General features: G+C 37.9%; 1 protein-coding gene and 1 long non-coding RNA gene across 16 annotated transcripts in view; one reads left to right on the top strand and one right to left on the bottom strand.

The window, feature by feature from the left end:
* LOC138944987 (collagen alpha chain CG42342) overlaps positions 1 to 21559 on the bottom strand; it is a 135069-nt gene that overhangs the window by 96763 nt on the left and 16747 nt on the right. The window lies entirely within an intron of this gene.
* On the top strand, positions 10492 to 11111 carry LOC138944990 (uncharacterized). Its single transcript, XR_011448900.1, has 3 exons — positions 10492 to 10777; positions 10847 to 10958; positions 11057 to 11111. It is a non-coding gene; the product is annotated as an uncharacterized lncRNA (long non-coding RNA).

Raw genomic sequence — 21559 nt, 5'->3', positions numbered from 1 at the left:
TGAGAATATTTTTTCGCGTCGAAAAGAAAAATGTTATTAATTTATTCGTTCATATCTATAAATGTTGTACCTACATAAATATATAACAATTAAATGCTTAGAAATTAATTTTAAAAAAAGTAATATAATAAACATAATATATATATATATATATTAGCATGTAAGAATGCATATTAGGAGCTATGCTTCTGCATTGAAGAAATTGAACTTGTTAGTACATTTTGCCAATTTGTGTATACCCAATTGAACGAGGAATTTGCGTTGCAATCCGGTTCTATGGAATGGTAGAAATATCTAAAACATAAGGTACAAACATCTCTCTCTCTCTCTCAAAACATCCTGATATTCACTGAGAAGAATATGAGGTAATTTTTTTTTTTTTCTAAGAATATTATCCGTCCTGGGATCTCCAATGGAACTGATTTTCGGTAATCGCATAACGACGAAAGACTATTTCGAGAGGAAAACGAAACGGTATCAATAAGATATAGTCCTGGCAATTATCCAAACTGGATCGTCCTCTGGTCCAACCGATAACACTATTCGTTCTCCAGAGAGACGTTCTAACGGGAGATTTAAAAACGCGCGCATTAACATTATCGGCGAATTGGCCGATAAACAGCGAGATAACAAGGTAAGATCGCGCGATCGTTTTTCGCGCCAGTCGTTCGATAGTCGAATCGATGCCGAGTGTCTCGCTTTGTGGGACACTCTGCCTCTTCTCCTCTCCTCTCTTCCCCTTCACGTTGAAGTCTCGCGTGTCTGCCGATCGGTATCTCGATCGGAACGAATTCCGATCGCGAATTCGGCGCGACTCGGTAGGATTTCTCCGTCGAAACGAAAAATCACTTAACCGAAAGATCTTATCGTCGCGCCGCCGCTCATCGACGAAATGCCTCGCCGTCGAAGTCTCGTCGTCCGTTGCGGATTCGCTTTGCACCCCGCGATAAAGATCTGATTTCCACGAGCCGCAGTCGGAAAGCGCTTCTCGCCCCCGCGCGAATATCCTTATCGCGGGTATCTCCGATAAAACGCCGTGAGGCCTCCTCGGCTCATCCGCGCCGAATCAGCTGTGCGAGAAGCGAGATATTCTATTCCTTTTATATATTTCTATCTTCCTCGATGTATTCTTTGTTTCATTTATACATCCGTTATTTTCGTTTGTATTTTATGTAGAATTCGTGTTATTTATTATTACATTTTTTTTTTTTTACAAAATTTAAAAGATGAAGATAATTAAATTCAAATAAAAATTATTATCCGTAATAAAATTTTTTATCGTTTAAAATTCAAAAATATTAAACGATCGTGTTTCGACGTTTTTATTGAGAAAATTATGTTTCAATTTTCAATAAAGAAACATTGCGTTATTTATCAAATATACGACAGATATATATATTTCTTATTTAAAAACATAGATTAATTTTCTATTCTCTACATTTAAAATAAAATAAAATTCATTAATTATAGCACAAAATATAACGCTGTGAATTTACAGGAGAATCTTGACTTATGCTAGCCTGAATACTTCAGTTACTCTCAGTACTGCGGGTTTTTCCGCAGTCTCTTACAGAATACTTTTTTTGTCCATTTGTTCCGATAAAGGATATTACTGTATTATTCTAATAAGTAATTGTGTTTATTGCGCAAATATTCTCCTCGTAATATTCATGTCTCATTATATGGGTATAAGAGACTTACAACTTGTTAACTCGAGAGTATCAAGAGAATATATTTTTCCTTTCTTTCTTTATACTCGACTCGTTTCTACCTGCTATTATCCTTTCGACCTCTCGAACCTGCCAGCGGCTACCTTGGTTCCTTCGTACCACAGTTTTTGTACTATCCCTCTTTTCCTTATCCCTCCTCTTTCTATGCTCTTACCTTTGCCTAACTCACTGTTCACTCTCAACCGCCCTTGTATTTCCTTCATAGTTTACGAGTAAACTTTGTTGGTAGAGATGAAAGGGGGAGCGACTACCATCTTGTCTCATTAGGTACGGACCCGTTTGAAGATGACGCGCGGGTGGGGCCTGACCAAGCCTCGAAAATTAGGCGCCAACCTCATGCTAACGACGCGCCCTTTTCGAGGACATTCAAGTTACTATTAGGCCTAACAGAAATCCGACACACTGTAATATAATCTATGAATAACCCATTTTTTTCGAAGCGGATATAATAAAAGGTCTCTTAAAGATATTTAGGATTCTGTAATAAAGGGCAATACCCTTCGATAATCCGTTATTCTATAGATAAATATCAACTATATGAGAGAGCATAATTATACTCTGAACAATTTCCATAATCTTCTTTTGATGAATGATAATTGAACTTTTATATTTAGGAGAAAGTAGAATTTTAATTATTTTGCATATCTTTTTTGGCAATAAACTTTCGAAACTTAAGAAGATAATTATGATTGACGATAGCATAAGAGACAGACAATAAAAATTCCAATACATCGTATCTCTTTCGATATCTCCACTTGAGGAAACCGCGCCTAAGAGAAAGCCAATCGCCCACGCACATTATCACATTAATAGATCTCTCGAACGTGCCATATCGTGAAACGATAAAGAGAGCTTTTTTCTTCTTACTATCTTTATTTGCTATTTAAATTAATTAAACTAATTAATACAATAATTCTGTTTTTAATACGTTTGATATACCGTATGTTTAATTACCATATAATATTATACATATAATAATTGAGTGTAAAGTGATAAAATAAAATGGAATAAAGTGTATGAAAGACGCGCATACGAGATCCGCGATACTAAATATCAAAAAATTAAAGCAAACTCTACACAGGTTATAAAATTTATGAGATTATATTACTCGTTTTTAATCAAAGAGAAAGTGATACCTGATGATATCGAAAGAAGAACGCACAAAGTATGAAAATAAATCGCGAAAAATTTGACGAGTAAATATAAAATCTGTAAAATATAGAATGTTCATAAAATCTAAGCGCATATATAAATATAAAGATAAATAAAAGTTTCCCAAACGTCATAAGTAATCAACACATATCATCCTGCCGGCTATTTCGTGGTTTTGTTTAATCATCTCGAAAAAGGTGATTGCGGCAAAACTCTGACCGCAAAGCGAGCCCTACAAACCGAAATTTAATTTCGCGCATGCGCGTGTTGCTGTGAGCGACGCTTTTCTCAATTAATAGATAATTTTTAGATTTATAAAAAATGTGCGTATACGTAAAATATTTTATAAGCGTAACTTTATATATTGTATTTATGCTCGACGTTGGCTTCATTTTCACTCGGCCGAAATACATCGCCGAGTACACACACGATACGGGAGTATTACCGCCAATGTTTATTATACATTTGCCGTTTTAATTGAAAGCAGCGCACATGTTGCGTGACGCGAACGCTCGCGGGCTAACCGAGAACGGAACGGAACCGGTCGCGACGATCGAAAGAGCGTTGTCGCGCTTGTTTGGCGCTCGTAACGCCGTGGAATGTGAAATGTAATTACAGAAATATCGCGCCGGAGGGGTCAATCTCCAATTGAACTCCAATTCGGGACAACCTCGACGGCCGCCCGCGCCGAAATATCGTCGTGTTCTATTGGTTCATCAAATCGAATTTCATCAAATTTAATCCTCCAGCGCTGCCAAACGTATAATCTTCGTGATTGCAAAAAGAAATATTTCGTTGAACAAAAACTATCAAATCTCTACAAAGTCATTGAACTCTGCAACACTTTTTGAACTCAGCGAAACACATATATATCGTTTTTGCTTCTAAATATTGGCTAAAAAGATTATTTAAATATTAAACGCGGACAATTTAAGGGGGAAAAAAAAAAAAGGATCTTACATTTAATGTTATTGGTAGATGTTATAGGTTTCGCATTAATCTGCACAAACGTGTCATTCCCATCTTTTTTTTTAACGTATCGCAAAACATTTGTTTAGTAAATGTCAGTAGTATAAATTTTGGAATCAAATAATTTTCACTAAAAATAAATATTAATATTAAACGCAGGATTTTATCCGTAGACATGTATATTTGATACATGAAACTGTAATTAAGTCTATGATTTTTATGTAAAAGAAATCAGCTGTGAGTTTTGATAATTTTGAATTAAAAGACGATTTCATATATATCTATACTTTATAATGTATTATTTATGTAAATGGAACTAAATGTGCGCAATTTATGTTTTGCGATATTTTAAATAGCAAAATAAAAGTACCGATAGATAGATATTACACATCCATTATACAAATGGAAACCTTAACAGTGTATCTGCCATTTTTACTTTTTTCAACCAAGCGTTTTTGTTTGTAAAGCTATTTAAATGAAAAATATAGACATCCGGAGATCGGGGGAAAAAGGAAAAAAAAAAAAAGCCATCGCGCATACACGACGCGCAAATTGACATATGCACCCGTTGCGCGAATGTGCCATCGATAACATGACATCGGCATCGGCATCGGGCTGAAAATGGAGACGAAGTTTCGTCAGTGTCAAGTCGCTCGATTCTGTAACGCGCGCTTCGCCTAACCCGACGAAATCGAGTTCGGCCAAGTTTAGCAGATTGGGTTCCGCGGAGCATCCTAGCTCTCTATCTGCTCGTGTCGGGAAAGGACGCGTCGATCGGCATATATCCGGACGGATGCTGGCGGCGCGATATCCGTGATAGCGCCGGATAGTAAGTTAACCGCATAGTGTCTCCCGGAGGATCAACCCCGCTTTATGTATGTATACATATGTATCCTTGAAATCTTCCAACTACTATCTTGCCCTTGCCCATTGGAATCCGGTGCGAAAGGTCGAGCGCATCTCTTCGGCGTATTTTAACGGAATGCGAGCGGTGAATCCAGTGAGATAATCGCGAGATTCGCACAGAGCCTTTGAAATGTCGCTGCAATTTTTAAGGTTTTTGATTTTATTGTCTCTACGCGTATAAAATGACATTTAACAAAATGTTAACGAAACATTAATCACATGAATTCTCTGTAATTGTATATGAAATTTAGAGAAAATAAATAATATTATTTGGTATTTTATTTCTCTTTACGTAGCAATTTTCTTATTAAATTTTCTCCTTATTTACGAAAATTAATTAATTAATTAATTAATTAATTAATTTTCGTAAATAAATATTATATTGTATACCTAAAAATTGGACATCGTTTCTCGAACGTCAAAAAATATTACTCTAAAGATCAAGTCGAAACGTGTCAAATATATGTCAAAACGCAAAACAATAAGCTCTTTCATAAATGATACATGAAAATATCTGAGAGCGCGTCGGTCTCTAACAAGTTGTCCAACAAGACTTTCGATAAATCCTTGTGTAACCAGACGAAAAATGCTAATGTGGGCGTTCAAGCGCGATGCTCGGATTCAATATCAGCGCCGGTGTGATTCGAGGATTGTTGATTGTTCGCGATCGAGACGATTGCGCGTCGAGGCGAGAAGTGGAAGGGAAGGGAAGGCCGATCGAGAGACTTGCGATGGAGTCGCGACAATCGATTCTTGTCGCGCGAGAAGCGAGCGAGCTGATTTTGGCGGAGTTCAACGTGGAATCGCGTCGTTAAGTCGCCCCCGCCGGACGACGAGGCGCGTAAATTATGCACAACAGGTAGTCGCGTAAGGTATCTTTACCCGATAGTACCCGGGTTCTCGAGGCAAAGTTCTCGCGTGATACGACTGGAGAGAGAAGAAATTCTCTCTCTTCCTTTCTCTTCCTCTCCTTTTTCGCTACTCTCGCCTCCTTCTTTCTCCCACTCTTTGGTACTTCGAGACGCGACGCAAGTTAAATTACGTTTACGATTCGCGGCGAACGATGGCAAAGCCTCGAGGAGCACGCTCGACGAGCCTTAACGAAGGAAAGGCCGGTTTGCGAAGCCAGTGTGTGCGCGTATTGCCGGAGCAACCGAGAACTCCTTAAAGCGGATAAGTTTTGGTAAAAAGGCTGCCGCGAATGCTGATGATGCTCACTGGTAAAATGAGGCCAATTTGTTGATCCCCGTTTCTACTCAAATGACGATCTTATGTATCTGGCACTGTCAGATCAATTTTACTCAACTAATTATATTATAAAAAATATCGACATAAGTGATCGTGAATCTTTTTGATCCAATAATTTAAAAAAAATGGCGAGATAAATTTTCCTCCAATTTTAGAATTTTTTATTATAAAGTTTAGCATTAGTCATATTAATTTCAGTGATATTTTGACACAAAATATTTTTATTTAAACTTCTATATAATAATAATAATAATAATAATATTTTATTATATATATTCTATCATATTCTATGTAATAAAAGTTAGAAAATAATAATAAATAAATATAAATATAAATATGTAACAACTACGTTACTATGATGCAATTAGCAGAAACGTAACGGTCTCATTTGATACGATGTAACGACGCGGTAATATATCTTTAATGCCTGTAAAATTATATCTCTCGGTGATTTATCGAGGCACTTTAATTGCCGTAGTACGATCCGTTAAAAACCGTGAAACATACCGACATAAATCGCCACCGCTTAATCATTTATGATAGTCAAGTACATTAAGGGAATACACTTCATGTATGCGCTTAAGTTGTAGAGATAGAAAGTAGATAAACGTCATGAAAAATCTAAATGGTCAATTACCCAAGACTAATTAAGTAAATAAGGGTATCTCTAATTATTTCATAAATAGAATCTTGCCGATAACTTGATAACAAACTGTAATATATTCATCTTATACAAACTTAAACATTTCTCAATAAATATATTAAGCATGTATTAAGCAAAGAAAAATAGGTCGATTATATTTTTAAAAATTTTACAGAATGGCGTATAAAAAAGAACTGAGTCCTCTAGAGTTACCCGTATTGTCGAAATATTATATTTAATGTATAAAAACAAAACAAAAACAAAAAAAAAAAATTTGTCGCCAAATATAGCATAGTTTTGCAATGCCATAAATTAGAATATTTCAAAACAATATAAACAAATATTCGACATCTTTTTCCATTTTCCCAAATTATGTTAAATTGTTAGCGCAAATTGAATTCCTCGTGATTTTCCTCGCGTTCCTTCCGAGCAAAGACGAAGCGCGTTTTCATCGGACATAATCATCATATTAAATTCAATCCGCCAAACCCTGATTCGCTTAATCCGATCTCTCGAGTATATTCGCGCGCATGTATGCGTATATGCGTGTATGCGCGCATGCGAGAGCATTATACACACCGCGGAAAGGATTGCGCGCGCGAGGAAAGGCCTGGCGAAGGCGGGAAGAAGGCAGGATGAAGCGAGAAGTCTTTGGCGGACGCGATCGATAGTCAAGCTGGATCCCAGCGCGATAATGCCGAGGACGAAGGTCCTCCGAAATAAAGTACCGGCAATATAACCCGTCCTAGGCGAAGGAAGGCGAACTTAAGCCTGGGAGCTTAAGCCGAAGCGAATGATCTCGCTCTCTACCCTTACCTCTTGCGTCGATATACCTATACACGCGCAAATATTGGGGGACGAATACACTTCGATGTTCGTGTCTGTGCGCATGTATGGTACATCAGATCTAACCGGGAGTATTTGAAAAAGCGCAAAGCAAAATATCGAAACGGGGAGGATATTTTTTCGAGTAGGACAGTGAACATAATAGCGAGTTTTAGGAACTGATACTATAAAAGATGAATATTTGATTATCAGTGTAAAGAACATAAATCTCTGTCCTATTTTTTAAAGAAATTTCAATATATATTTTCACATAAATACGAGTATTACGTATTAAAAGAATTTAGTCAAATTGCATTAATATCATTAAAAGAAAGAAGAATGTCAAATTAGATAAAATGTAATTTAAGATCTTTTTACAAGCGTTAAAGTAGCTTTCTATATAATATATTATCTTAATATTGTTTTTACTACGCAGAATGACATTGATTGATCAAATTTCAAGAAAGGAGAAGAGAGATATTGCATTATCAATTTTATATTTCCTATCAAGAAACGTTTTCTTACTTTATCTTTATTAACACGATGAAAATTTTAAAAATTTCTCGCAAACTCTAAGGTGGTAGTATAAGGAAAGCGCGAATCTGTTATTAATATATAATACAATGTGAGATAATCTTTCAAAATTATTGCACATTACTTCATAAGTAAAAAATATAGTTAGCAATTGCTTTTGAAGATGCTTATAAGATTTTGCAGTTTAAATACAGTAGACTATCTATCTTGCGAAAGAGTGAGCAGATTCTCGAAGATTCTTGCTCTGTATTTACTCGTCACTCTATATATAGAAATAGTCACAAAGAGGAGATGAACAATAATCGGATTCCTTCTTAGTGATTCCGTAAAATCTACTCAGATATTGGAATGATTTGTCTGCTATATTAAATTAAAATCGTTTCACTGGTAAAACCGTGAAAAAAGAATAAAAGAGGTATTGCTAGGACTAACTCTTTACAATGTATTGTATATCATTCAATAACAAAGATTTCGGATAAGTTAGAAATAAATATAACATTTTATCCTATGTAAAATAATAAAAAATTAATCGATCGATACAAAGTTTCTAGTATGTCATCAATTAACTATACAATGGATTTTTCCTAATTCTATCGTTATCATATTTTTTGCACTAAATAAGTCTTATATTTAATCTTTTAATATTTTTCAAAAATGTATACAAATAATTTTAAAATTGTAAAACTATATACTATATTCACGCAGAGAGAATATTGACACAAATTTGAACTGTCGCATTTGAGATGTGCCATAATTTTCAAAATACGAGCGATTTCGATATAAATTGAATTAGTTAATACGTTGGTAATATAAACATCATTCTTTGTAACATAAATGAGGACCGCTGATAATTAGTATCGCAATTACGGTTAGTGACGCGTGTCTCGAAATTTGCGTAAATATGGGATTGACACGATTTACCATATAACTTTCGGGTGAATTTCAACAGAGGATAAAATAATTTAAAAAGTTGTAAAAAATTTTCACATGTATATCCTAACTTTTTCGTACAATTAGGCGAAAATTCCTACAAGCAACCAGATTTAATTTCGAAATATTGTATATCCGCCGTAAGAACGCGCGCAACACTAGTCTGGTATTACATGGTACGCAGAGCCCGCAGAGCTCATAGTCCACACGCATTACATTCTTTATCCCGTCCCGAAATATTTCACGCCGCTTAAAGGTTAAAAATGTCCGTGGTCGACCAGCCGAGCGGAAATTCTACGCGCGCGGGTTTATGGTCGACCGAATTGTACTCTTTCGCGGATCGTTTTGTTCGCGTGACGGCGTCCGTTCGCGTTCGAGCGAGCAAAACGGTTCCGCGCAGCGCCGTATATCACGCGTCCTTTTCGGCGGAAATCTCGGCGCATTCTCGTATCTCGAAGGGAAGGTTTAGTAGCGGGTTGCCAGGGTCGATGAGGATCCCGAGGGTTGGTCGAGAGAGGAGGAAGGGAGTGACGGTATCCTCGATTCTGTCGCGCTTTTCCTATTCCTGTCTTTCTCTTTCTCTCTCTTCCTTCCTTCTTTCCTTCCTTCCTTCCTTCCTTCCTTCCTTCCTTCCTGTGCTTTCACCGTGTATTTCTCATTCCTCTTTTCATCCACCCTTCTTAACGCTTCTCTTCGTTTCCCTCTCGAAAAGCAGTAGCGGGTTTATTTTATTTCTACGGATATCGTGCACTGACAGACGCTGCCGCATCGTCGAAAAAAAGTCACGGCTTTAAGCACGTGCTTCCGTATCGTGTCGTCGTGTGCGCGCGCGCGCGCGCGCGTGCGTCTGTGTCGTGCTTACGCGATGGTGTGGCAGAACGAAAATACGACGTGAAATGAGACGTCCGTGTTCTTCTTGCCTCTTGGCAAGCATGTCCGTTAATTGATTGTGCGAGTTTGCCATTAACCTTAACATCGTGGCAATCAAATCCAACATCTCGAACTCAGTAAAAATCCCATTTAAACTGCTCCTTTTACGAGAGACATGCAAATCGTGAAAAAAAGATGAATCTGCGCGTTGCTTCTTGAAAAACGATTTCAAGTTCTTTTCGTTAAGTTCATTTCTTTATTTACATACCCATCTAAATTTTGACTAATGCCCGATTATTTCGATAAAGTGTGAATAAAAAAATCCGTCATTTTTAAGATTAATTCCGAAAAAATTAGTTGCGATACACCCCGAGATTTCACTAATGACAATAGCGCACACTCGAACGTTCTAATACGCTGAGCTTTTTCTAATTAAACTAATAAATCGTACCCGCGAAGATTCGATAAGAATCCTCGGTATTCCGTTCTCCTTTTCGCATCGCAATCTTCCTGTTCTCCGTTCTTCCTCTTTTCTCTCCTTTGGTCGACCTTCATAGTGTCACATTTATCTTTTAGGCAGCGCCGAGAAAGAGAGAGAGAGAGAGAGAGAAGGCGGCAGATTGCCATCCGCAGCGAAATCGCAGATAAGCCAGACGCGCGCGAGAGCACGTTCCGTACGTTTGATCGTGCTGCTCCCCGACGTGCCGCTCAGGAATGGCAATATACCGCGTTGCAAACGTCGACCTTCGTGATTCGCCGGAATTCGTTTAAATTAAATCCCGCCGACAAAGACGGAAGGGGCGCGCAAACCGGGCGAATTACGCGGGCAGAAAGGAGAAAGCGTGGGTTTCAAATTCGCTTGGCGGCCGTCGCGGCGAGGGAGAAAAAAAAAAAGATTCGCCGCTCGGCGGAGAAAGTGGAATGCAAATAAACGTCACGTTAGTGTATTTAGTTTGAATCGTGTGGTCAGGTGTGTAAAAGAGTATTATCCAGTAATCGTCGATATTCGTGTCGAACTCATTGTCAATCGGTTTAATAGATTACACTGGTACCTGTATACGACACCTGTTCCAAATCGAATTATTTTTCTAAAAATATGTCCGTTGAAGGAAAAGAAAGTTGACGCGAGCACGTTGCACCTTCCGTTGCACGTAAGATATATGTATAAGTTATATATTATATGTAATAATATATTTTTTAATATAGGATGTCTGCTAAAATCTTTTAAAAAAATTCTCTGATCTTGCAGGTATTTTTATTCAAAAATTCCAGGCAAAAAAAGAAAATTTTCAAGACATTTTGACGCGCTTCCTAAAATAAATTTTTTTATTGTATGTGCCTTTTCCATTGTTAAGTTTTAATGACTAAAAATTACAATAAAGAATATGTATTATTATTCTGTTAAAACATTGAATATAAACAGAGAGACAGATATATATTTTATGATTCCAAGTTTTCCATCTTTTTCCCGGGACATACCATAATAAGTATCTACAATTTGATATTTCTGTATTTTTTTCTATTTCATTTTTATTGGAGCAATCTATGCGTATACGTACATTTTTTTCTACATTAATTTTTTTATCGGATATTGTGTACGTGAAAAATTCTACCGTAGTAGATTGTGTGTAAGGTATTAAAAAAATACAATAATGCACGCGACGTGTGGCATTTTCTGAAATATGTGGATTGTTAAAAAATAATAAAAGGCATTACCGTAATGTAATATCGCATGCCAGTCATATCTCAATAAATTTATAATAAAATGCATTATTTAAATCTTTATCGGGTAATTCAAACTACAAAAACCATACAGTCCGTGGAAAAATTTCGATTATTAATTCTAGAAATTAATAATTATTGTATCGCAATATGTAAAATGTAATACGACGTAACAAAACGTAAGCTCGCGTGATGTGATAATATATTATATACAATATCTACTACCTTAAAACTTTTATCCGTCGTTTTACAATAAAGGGAAGATCGTAAGGTAAAGCTGAGTTTTACATTTGAGAATTTTATCATTCGACAACGATTCGCGACGGTGAAACTTTGGTCGTAGCTATTAATGAGAGAGTTCAATCGAGACTTTTATTCCTGAAAAACGAGTCTCGCGCACGCGCGATAATAAGATTCTCGGTTGGCCACCTAAAATTGAGAGGTGACTTGATAGGAATCTATATTGGAAGGTTTTATTCTCGGAGGGAACGTGCGGATCTCGATAATGAAACTCGGGCGAATACAGATTCTTAAAGGAAGAAGCAACCTGAAAGTTTCGCTCTCCGAGAGTCGCTCCCCGTGGTAGAACTTTCCGAATCGAGTAACACTTAATCCTAAACACGATCGGACTTTCTGCAAGATATATTTTTTTCTTACAAGATTCGTTTCCTTCGTCTAGCTTTGTATGCGTGCGCGCGCGCGCACACATGCACAAATACACGCCTTATTTAAAATTAGAGCAATTTTAAACTGTTATAGAGCAAGCTATATATTTGTATAAATTTATGCTATAATTTATTATTACATATCTAAAAAGTGAAACGCGATAAAAGTAAAGCACTATATCGCCTCCCGTCAAGATATCGCGCGACGTATATAACTTAGAATTACGTGATAAGCCAGCACGTATATAAAAGTAAATAAATTCAAGAGATAAGGTCTACACTCTTTGGAAGCATGATCGTCCATAATAAAACTCGAAATTGTAAACTTATGTAGCCTAAAAAAAAAAAAAAACATGCCTCAGAGCGAGTCTCTCGATCCATGCTAGATATACCCATCTATTTGGCGACCTGGTTCTGTCTAATTAAGGATGTTCTCGTTCGAGAAGGCGACAGGTATTGCTAATCGCGCGCGTACCTATCCATCATCTCTGGCGCGTATGCCGGAGATACGAAACATGACGGGGAGCCGTTAAGCGAACGAAAAGCACGGTGGTCTCGACATACTTCTCGTACTTGGATGTAGCATCGCGAGTCTGTCGTGTACAGATCTCTATTATTTTTCAACTAATCGGCATCGTAATCGAGATAGAAATACGCGCTTTTGCAGGCTTGATTGGAACATCCTTGGAAGCGCGACGTCCTGTCGCGATAAAGTCGGATTTATATCGATCCGCTGTGCACGAGAACATCTTAGTCAAGTCCATCTCAAGTAGAATGGCCGGATATATAAACTTTTCTCTCATAAAACAACGAAAAAGTAAAAATGTACAGATACTTTCATAATTCAAGCTCCATCGGTAGATAAGAAAATTTTTCTCTTCGTTTTAGTCGAATACTTGATTTATTGTACTTTTATTGAATTTTTTATATCGAAACGTTATATAGATATTTTTTAAGTTGAATATTAAAAAGTCGGGAGAAGGATGTGAAATCGAAACGTTGTTTAGAAAAAAAAAATAGTTGTCAGTTAAAGAAAGAACGAATGCTACGAGTGCTATTTCACATGGATATTTAATCAAGCGAAGTAGCGGAATATAACTATTTCTGAATAATTACTTTTGCGGAAACATCATTTACACGATTCGCTCTTATCCTGTACACGTCGCAACCAATTTATTCGGTACGCAGTTGTCAATAGTAAATCGTGTAAATTTGCCTTAAGTTGGACAAACTTCTCGCCTTCTTCTCACCCTAATGAGATCCCTAGCAAGTATAACGACGGACCTGACGTTACATACATTAGTTGCAGGTGAGAGGGAGGATGAGGGTGGAGGACAAGTCAAGTTAGAACGAGTCAAGTTGCAGCTCGTTATTCGCTCGTAGCTGGAAGCGAAAGCTCCACGAGAATTCCGCCGATTGCGGAATGCTCAACGCGACGATCGGCAAACTCGGTTTAACATCCATCGAGATGTTGAATGTAGCACGTAGATGGAATAAAGAGCCGGTTTTATTTTCCCATCTGCTCGCAGTATACGCGGTATACCGCCGCGCGAATTCAAGCGGCAATGAAGCAGCATCTCCATTTGCCTCGCGGGGGAATATTCGAGACAACGCGAAGAGAAGAAAAACATACGGATTTTATGCATGTTAATAAATTTCCAAATGAAATTTTGGACCATTTAAAAGAGAAAAGAATATAACTAGTATTTTCCATTTTTATCAACTTTTTCATCTTCTTTCCTAAGTATATGTATTTTTTTCATATTTTCCTCTCGATTATAAGAAATTTATTAATTCATTTAAACAATCATTTGAATATAATTCAATTTATATCATTCTATTGCGTAAGATCGTAGCGGTAAATTCGAGATAATTGAGACCCGATTCGCAATAATAAGTGAGGAAATCGTCCCCTCGAAGAAACTATCGTATCATCGTAAAGAATCTATTTATACGGCATATTTCACCGATCGTCGATAATTCGCTTTGGGAAACGCAGTACGCTTAGTTTACAGCCTCGACTCGTAGACAAGAATCCATAACGGCAAAAGACTGACGAAAATTCCGTTTTGATAGGTGGATCGTATCGCGGCTGCCGACGGCCCGGATGCGTTTGGGTGAATAAATCTCGATAAATAGCGAACGGGGAAGAGATTTACGAGAGATCCGCAAAGCCGTGAGCGTGAGCGCGCTCTCGAATGCAATATGTATCGCGTGCGCGCGGTGCATCTTTTACGAGATATCCGCGCTATCGGAGTCGAATATCCCTATAAAGAACTCGACGGCGCGTCCGCGATATCGGGAGTTAAGCGAACTCTTGGAATTCATAACTCGTAAGCGCCGTCTCGGAGAGCGAGCGAGGAGTGATCCGCCTATCCCAGTTTCATAAATTATCCGTTAAATGGCTTCGCGTATCAAAAAGAGGCTTTAGTAAAGAGTAAGAGTAAGAGTCTCGAAACTCGTGAAAGAATGTGTGATTTTGTTATCGCTTATCATAGTTATGTCATAATAATAATATTGATACTTATCGTAAATGTATTTTAAAATCTAACGCGACTTTTTCTGCAGATATTACAAAATGCATTATATCGTTCCAGCGATCATCAACAATTTATCATTCCTCGTGTATCGCAATCGGTATATATTACACTTTGTATTTCATGAATATTTCTTTTTCCAAATTTAAAAAAGTAATTTATATTCCGACCAATTGTGTTTATAATCTCACGCTACTTAGATTTCATTATCGAACTTTGCTTCGGTTTTATTCTCACAGCGCAATTTATGCAGCGCGATTTATCGATCGATGCATAATTTTATTGGACGAAATATAAACCTGCTACGGGTTCTCACATATATATTAAAGCGTTCAATTCATTTATTAATCCCAAGATTGTACGACCCGATCCTTTCCCAGGCAAGTTGACGAGCGAGCTCGTCTCGCGTCGAGTATTTCCCGCGATATGACGCCGTAACAAACCGCTCGATCGATTATCGTGCGTTAAGTTCGTATGCTCGTCGAGTGTTAAATCGGCGCGATGTCGCGTAGAAGGACGACGTCTGATACGATGATCAGAGATCCGACGAGGCGCGTGCACGCACAAATGCGTGCGAACGCGTTTCAGATCCCCACGATCATTTATAAGGACAGTCGAGTTTTGACGGTAAATAAAATTGTGCGCCAACAGATCGAAGAGACAGTCTTTAAAAAATCAACTTAAACGTTCTCGCGATCGGTCTAACCGATCCTTTTTAATTTCATATCGAAATATATAATTTTATAGTATATGAATACGCGCTCGACATGACAAGAATCAGTTAACGAAGCGCATATCTAGTATTAAATGTGCGATTAAGTTAATCGAACGCCTATACGTTCTCACTTTCATCGCGTTCGTTACTAAATGCGGTCGTTCAACCGCTAATTTTATCCGCTTAGCGTAAAGATCACGTTCAATGAAACGTGATGCCAGAGCCAGATAGTATCGCGCATATAAATGCGCGATTGGGATGATCGGCCAAAAGCCGATGTTCGCGGCTGATATTCATTTAGCTTAGTCGACGAGAAATTAATCGCGCAATTTATAAATAATTTTCCTTCAATTTTCAATCTCAATTTTTGTCGATGATTCCAATTTTCACGTTTACGAATCACGGATGATCTCGACAAGTTTAATTTGTATAGGGAAAAATTGAACTCCTCTATTTTATATTTCAAATAGGCAATAAAAATCAACAATCTCCCCCTTAAAGATTTAAAAGAGAAACTTTCAGCACAAAACTATTGATCGTTTAAATCTGACTGTTTAAAGTTTTAAGTATCGAAATAGATGTTAGATTGAAAATTGAGATGGAAAATAGAAAAAAAATTTCGACTCGAAATATCTCGTCGTAGCATCATTGGAGATTGCGGTAGACGCTAATCGCTATTGAGCGTTCCTTGATTCCTGCGAATTGTCCGGCATGAGACTCGCGTTCGCGAGCGAGAATGAACGTGAGACGAGAGTCGTACGAGCGCGCGTCGAGGCGTTAAACGCGCGGTGAGAATCGAAAGACAAAGCCGAGGGCGCAAAACGAGCACAGCGCGATACCTACGCGCTTGCTGTCGATTGCCGATGAATGGCGAGGCCCCGTCATTAGTCGGTCGACGCAGTCAATGGATTCATTGCTGCCTATTATGACGTCAAATCATCTCTTGTACGATAATCTAGCGATAATGAGAGCTCGTTAAAGAAGGTCGTGTACACGCGCGCCGCGACCCCAACCGGGATCGATGCGCTCCTACACGTGACGCCTTCTCTTTTGGCTCCACAAGACCCCACCCATCGATTCCTATCTCTCTCTCTTTGTTTCTCTTATCATTGATTTCGACTTACGACCGCTTACCGCTTGCGTTCACCGTCGCGTAGAATTTTGTCACGAAGCGCGCGACTTCCTCTTAGCGTCGCGTTCAATCAAAAGATATTGCTTATATTCGTATATTTTTAGCAGCAAAAATATTTCACCATTCAACTATCGTCTTTTAGCTGCGCCGTGAAAAATTTATTCACCATAAATCGAAATAAGCTTTTAAGTAATGAAGAAAATCTTGTCGCGATAAAACATACATGTGACGCATCAAAGTACGAAAATGTCATAAGTAATTCAGAAGAGAGCCCTCGCGCTTTTTCCCTCTTTTCCAACAAAATAAAGATATTCCTCTAAAGCTCCTCCGAGATATTCTCTTGGTTATAAGCTGGAAACTAGAAATTTTATAACGAAGGTATATTTCGCATTTCTTCCCGTAGAAACAATCTTTATCGTTGATCCGGAAAGGCGGCTTTACAACACTCGAGTTTACCCTTTTCTTCTCTTAATTTTTAATATAGCGATCTTACCATTCTTTCATCCAAATTTTGTCGTAAATTTTGCACTTAACGAATCATTTTCGCCTCTTCTATGAATTGCACGGTAAGGCGAGGTGGTAGAGTGGTTTATACGATCTGTGGATTGGCCGACACGTTTCCAGAATGCAGCCAACGAGTTTTCGCTGCCGGACACGAGAGAAATCGCATCGCCGGCTATTTTCTCGGATATAAGCACTCGCGGATCGCCAGGTTTCCGCAAAGTGAATTATCCCTTCGTAGCGCGTGGTCGGGAATAGTTTTAGTGCCCTCAGCACCGCCGCGTGCTCGGCAACTACCGTTTCGCAGCCCTAGTCGATTAATCGCCTCGGAGTCCACGGAATCGAGGCGAAAGCGACGACGATAATCGCTCCTGCCCTCCCATTAAACAGCTCGCGGCGAATTCCGTCGCTTTCTACATCTCTCTCTCTCTCTCTCTCTCTCTCTCTCCCTCTCTCTCTCTCTCTCTGGCGGAAATCATCGCCAGGTGTATATGCAAATCTGATAAATACGCGATCGCGAACTCAATGATATTCGCGTTGTATCTGCATTTTCCGATTTCCCAGGCCGGGTTGCGCGATGGCCGGATAATATTATTGATATCATCGAAAAACGAGCGATAGAACGCACCTGCCGAACCGGCGCGCGGATTGGTATTTTGGTTGTTAATGCGAAAATATTCACAGACCCCTGATATCGGAACCCGTTCGTCGCTTTTAGAGCCCGCGCGCGCCCGCGTGCGTCCGGGATTTATTATATGTATACTATACTGTACATGTACATGGTCACCACACGCGCATACGTGACAAGCGCGCCCGAATTTTATCCACAATTTACGTCGCGCGAGCTCCGGCTGATCGACGGGAAATATGTTTCTATTATCGTTCGCGCAAGTCTTCATCCGCGCGAGTTAATTCTGCACGATTTGACATTTGACTCGTTATTAAAATAACCCGATCGTGCATGACTTGGAATTACACGTCGCCGACACGCGTCTCCAAACTTCTGCTATATAAATGGTAGTCACGCGTACGATACCTTTTATTAATCATCGTCGTAAGTCTGTAACATATTGTTACAGGCGCGCAAATGCCTCGTTAAAATGGCATCGCTGTTATTAATCCTTCGAATATTGAAAGTTCTTAAAGACGTTGGCAAAAAAAAAAAAAAAAAAAAAAAAAAAAAAAAAAAAACTTGGTAGTGCCTCATAAACGTTTAAAAAAAAAATATGCAAAGAAAATTGGTCACTTATTTTTTCTTGGTTACAAATCTTTTGAGAAATTTATAGACAATTTTTCTTTAATAAACAATATAATCAAACGTCATGTTTAATTTTTCTATAAGAAATCTGTATAGCTGTACTTGATTATTGCCGTAATTATTCTCTCATGATTAGACGACGCTTTGATCTCACTCAGCGCGAACAAAGTGAAATATTCATCGATTCCACGCACGCGATTGTAACCCTTCTTCCCTTCGACTTTATCTCCGTCAATGTGTCGCTTTAATGTACACCGACGAAAAGACTATCGCGCCTCGTCAGCGATCGCGCAAACGGGCAACTCGGCGTCGAATCTGGTCATGCAAATTTGCCGTTGATGTTCGCGTAAATGTACGACCGGGATCCGGGATCGTGATATGTCAGCGAGCACGCGACGCGTAGGCGTCGACGCGACGTCGCCGTGCTCAGGTAGCCGCATTATTCGCGCGTCCGATGACGAGTCATCGTGTTTATAAATTTATTCGATGCGCGATACACGTATATATACCCGATCTGTCAACCGACGTCAACCGCTCGGCAATGCTGTACAAGATAGCACGTGTGCGCACAGATGCGCTCGTATACCTGTCGGGCGAGTGTCGACTGGGGATATGTGCGGCTAAATCGGGAATAGGGGTTACACGGCTATGGGATATCGGCGAGGATAAGGCGCACATCTATGGAACATCTTGTTTCGAACGCCGTAGGAAATTCGCATGATCGTACGAGTCCGCCTATTCGTATCGTACATGTAAGTGCGGCTGTTTAATTCCGAGTTTATCTCGTGTAGATTTATCTCATATATGCATAACTCTTGCTCCTAGCAGGGTTAACACAGGGGCTTTGGAGAGAAATATGATTTATATCTTTCATTATTGTATATCATATACATATAAATTAGTTGCTATAAAATTATATCATACATATATACAATATATATATCTTTTTTATAAGATTTGCTTTACAACTTTATAAAATATACATGTGTGTGTATAAATTTAATAATGCAGAGAGATAATGTTTGATTTGCTCTGGCAATAAGACCAATATTGTATTAAGAATTATATGCATAATATGCGTAATAACATATTCAATAATTTTGTAATATTTATTTTAAATATTTCATATTTAACAGATAGAAATTAATCATCATAATTATACAAACTAATGCAACGAATCCCGTTTTTGCTTAATTATTCCGTTATTTAACGCAGTTGTTCAACAAATTAAATAACCCTTTGCCTTTTCTCTTTCTTAAAAATGTCAGTGTTTTATAAAGCAAAATAGATAGAAACGAATATAAGTGAAAATAAGCTGCCATAAAATAGAGCATTATGCCCCAAAGGGTTAAGACCCCTCGAAGAAAGGGTGTGTTTAAAATAAGGGTGTGTCGCGTAGGATTACTTTGCCATTAACTCCAAGCCATGAGGGTAGAATATTGCCGTTGCTTTGTTCTTTTGCGGGTCGACGCTCGAGTTAATATAAAACTAACACAGTCTCTAGATACGTGTATAAATATGCGCATCCGGTTGTTAATATTACGGTCTTTTCGCCAAGTTAAAATTTTAATTCATCAATTTACATACATTTTTAATTATGCTCTTCTTATATCTAGTACATATCTCTATCTTTTTGTAATATATTATAAGAAATTAAAAAAAAAAAAATTATACATATGTGTGAGATTAACATTTACCGAGTATCATCGAATAAATTGAAAAAGATTCGAAATAATATAATTCCTTTTTCATATGATACGGGCTAACGTTCGTCGATTTTGGATTGTACCGATTTTGGTTTTGGACCGAAATTGTACACGCGATATGTTCGAAATTGTGCCGCCGAGAATCGCGACGTATATTAATGCACGATACCCGGCATATACAAGATGCGCGTCATACCTAAGCGCGCGTCTGTGTGCGGCCTGCAGCATGCCGATGTGGTAGCCGTTCGTATCCCTGTCCGTATCGAGGTATGCACTTCGCGAACTGCAGCTGCGAGCAGGGAAGGCGAGTCCCGAACAACGATCGCGAGTCCAACGATCACCGCGGGAGGAATCCTGATGAAATAATGCCGTGGCACGCCAATCTTCGGGCTTTCGGTTCGTCTCGATTTTTATTCGCCACCGCGCGATACGATGTATACATATATCCAGGGTTGGGAATGTTACTTTATAAAAGTAACTCGTTACCGTTACTCGTTACTAATTTTAAAAAGTAACTCGTTACCGTTACAGTTACTAAAAAGTAACGAGTCGTTACAATTTCCGTTACTTTTTTACAATACAAACTAGTAAATTATTTTGCATAAGAAAAACTTTAAAAAAATTATAAGCAAGATTTCATTCAAGGTTTATTACAAAATAAATGATTAAATTTTATCGAAATTCTTTATTAATTTTTAATAAAATTTGTTGCTCCATAGTATCATCATTTAAATGCCCTCTTTGTGGTGTTAATACAGAGCCACCGATGCTAAATATTCTTTCTACAGATGCACTGCTTGGTGGTAGAGCTGTATTATATTTAATAAAAAGTTTTTTAAATTTTGGATAGTCGTTTAACATTTCTATATTACAATTATTTGATTTTAAAAACCGTTGCAATTCTTCTTGTTCAGATTCATTTTGCACCGTTTTTTGCTCAAAAATGAAAAAATCATCGTGATCGTCAGATTTTCCAGCTTTTGAAGAATTTTCAGTCGATCGGATTCCCAATAAATCCTCCAAGTAATTTTCAGCACGTTTTCTTTTTTCTCCGGTTAACCAGTTTAACTTAAATTTTGGATGTAAACATGCTGCTATTATTAATTCTTTTGTTTCAAATATCGTAAGAAATCTAAAATCAAATATAGTAAAATAAGCGACATTGTTTGTTTTATTGAAATTAATACTTTTGAATCAATAGTTTAAAATAAAATAATATTTTTCAATTAAATCCTTATTTAAAATTAAATAACATATGTATTAATCAAATTAATAAGTTACCTTTTATTTAAACCTTGCTGAATAGCTTCAACTAATGAATGGCAATCTATAAGGTCAGATTTATTGAGATTTTCTAATTTTCGTTGCAAAGTACTTAGAACTGGTAGTAAATGAGAGCTCTGCTTTTCCGAAAAGATAAAGCTCTCATTGGATATGGCGCGTCGCGTCATCGCACTGATCTGCAAGAGCCATAAGTTGATCAATCACATTCAAGCATTTTTACAACATAATAAGA

The sequence above is a fragment of the Polyergus mexicanus genome, unplaced genomic scaffold (assembly GCF_030449975.1).
Source record: "Polyergus mexicanus isolate NDT 795.1 unplaced genomic scaffold, iyPolMexi1.0 SCAF_3, whole genome shotgun sequence".
Classification (NCBI taxonomy): Eukaryota; Metazoa; Arthropoda; class Insecta; order Hymenoptera; family Formicidae; genus Polyergus; species Polyergus mexicanus.
Note: the sequence above shows the minus strand (reverse complement) of the source record. Positions and strands in the feature narration are given on the sequence as shown.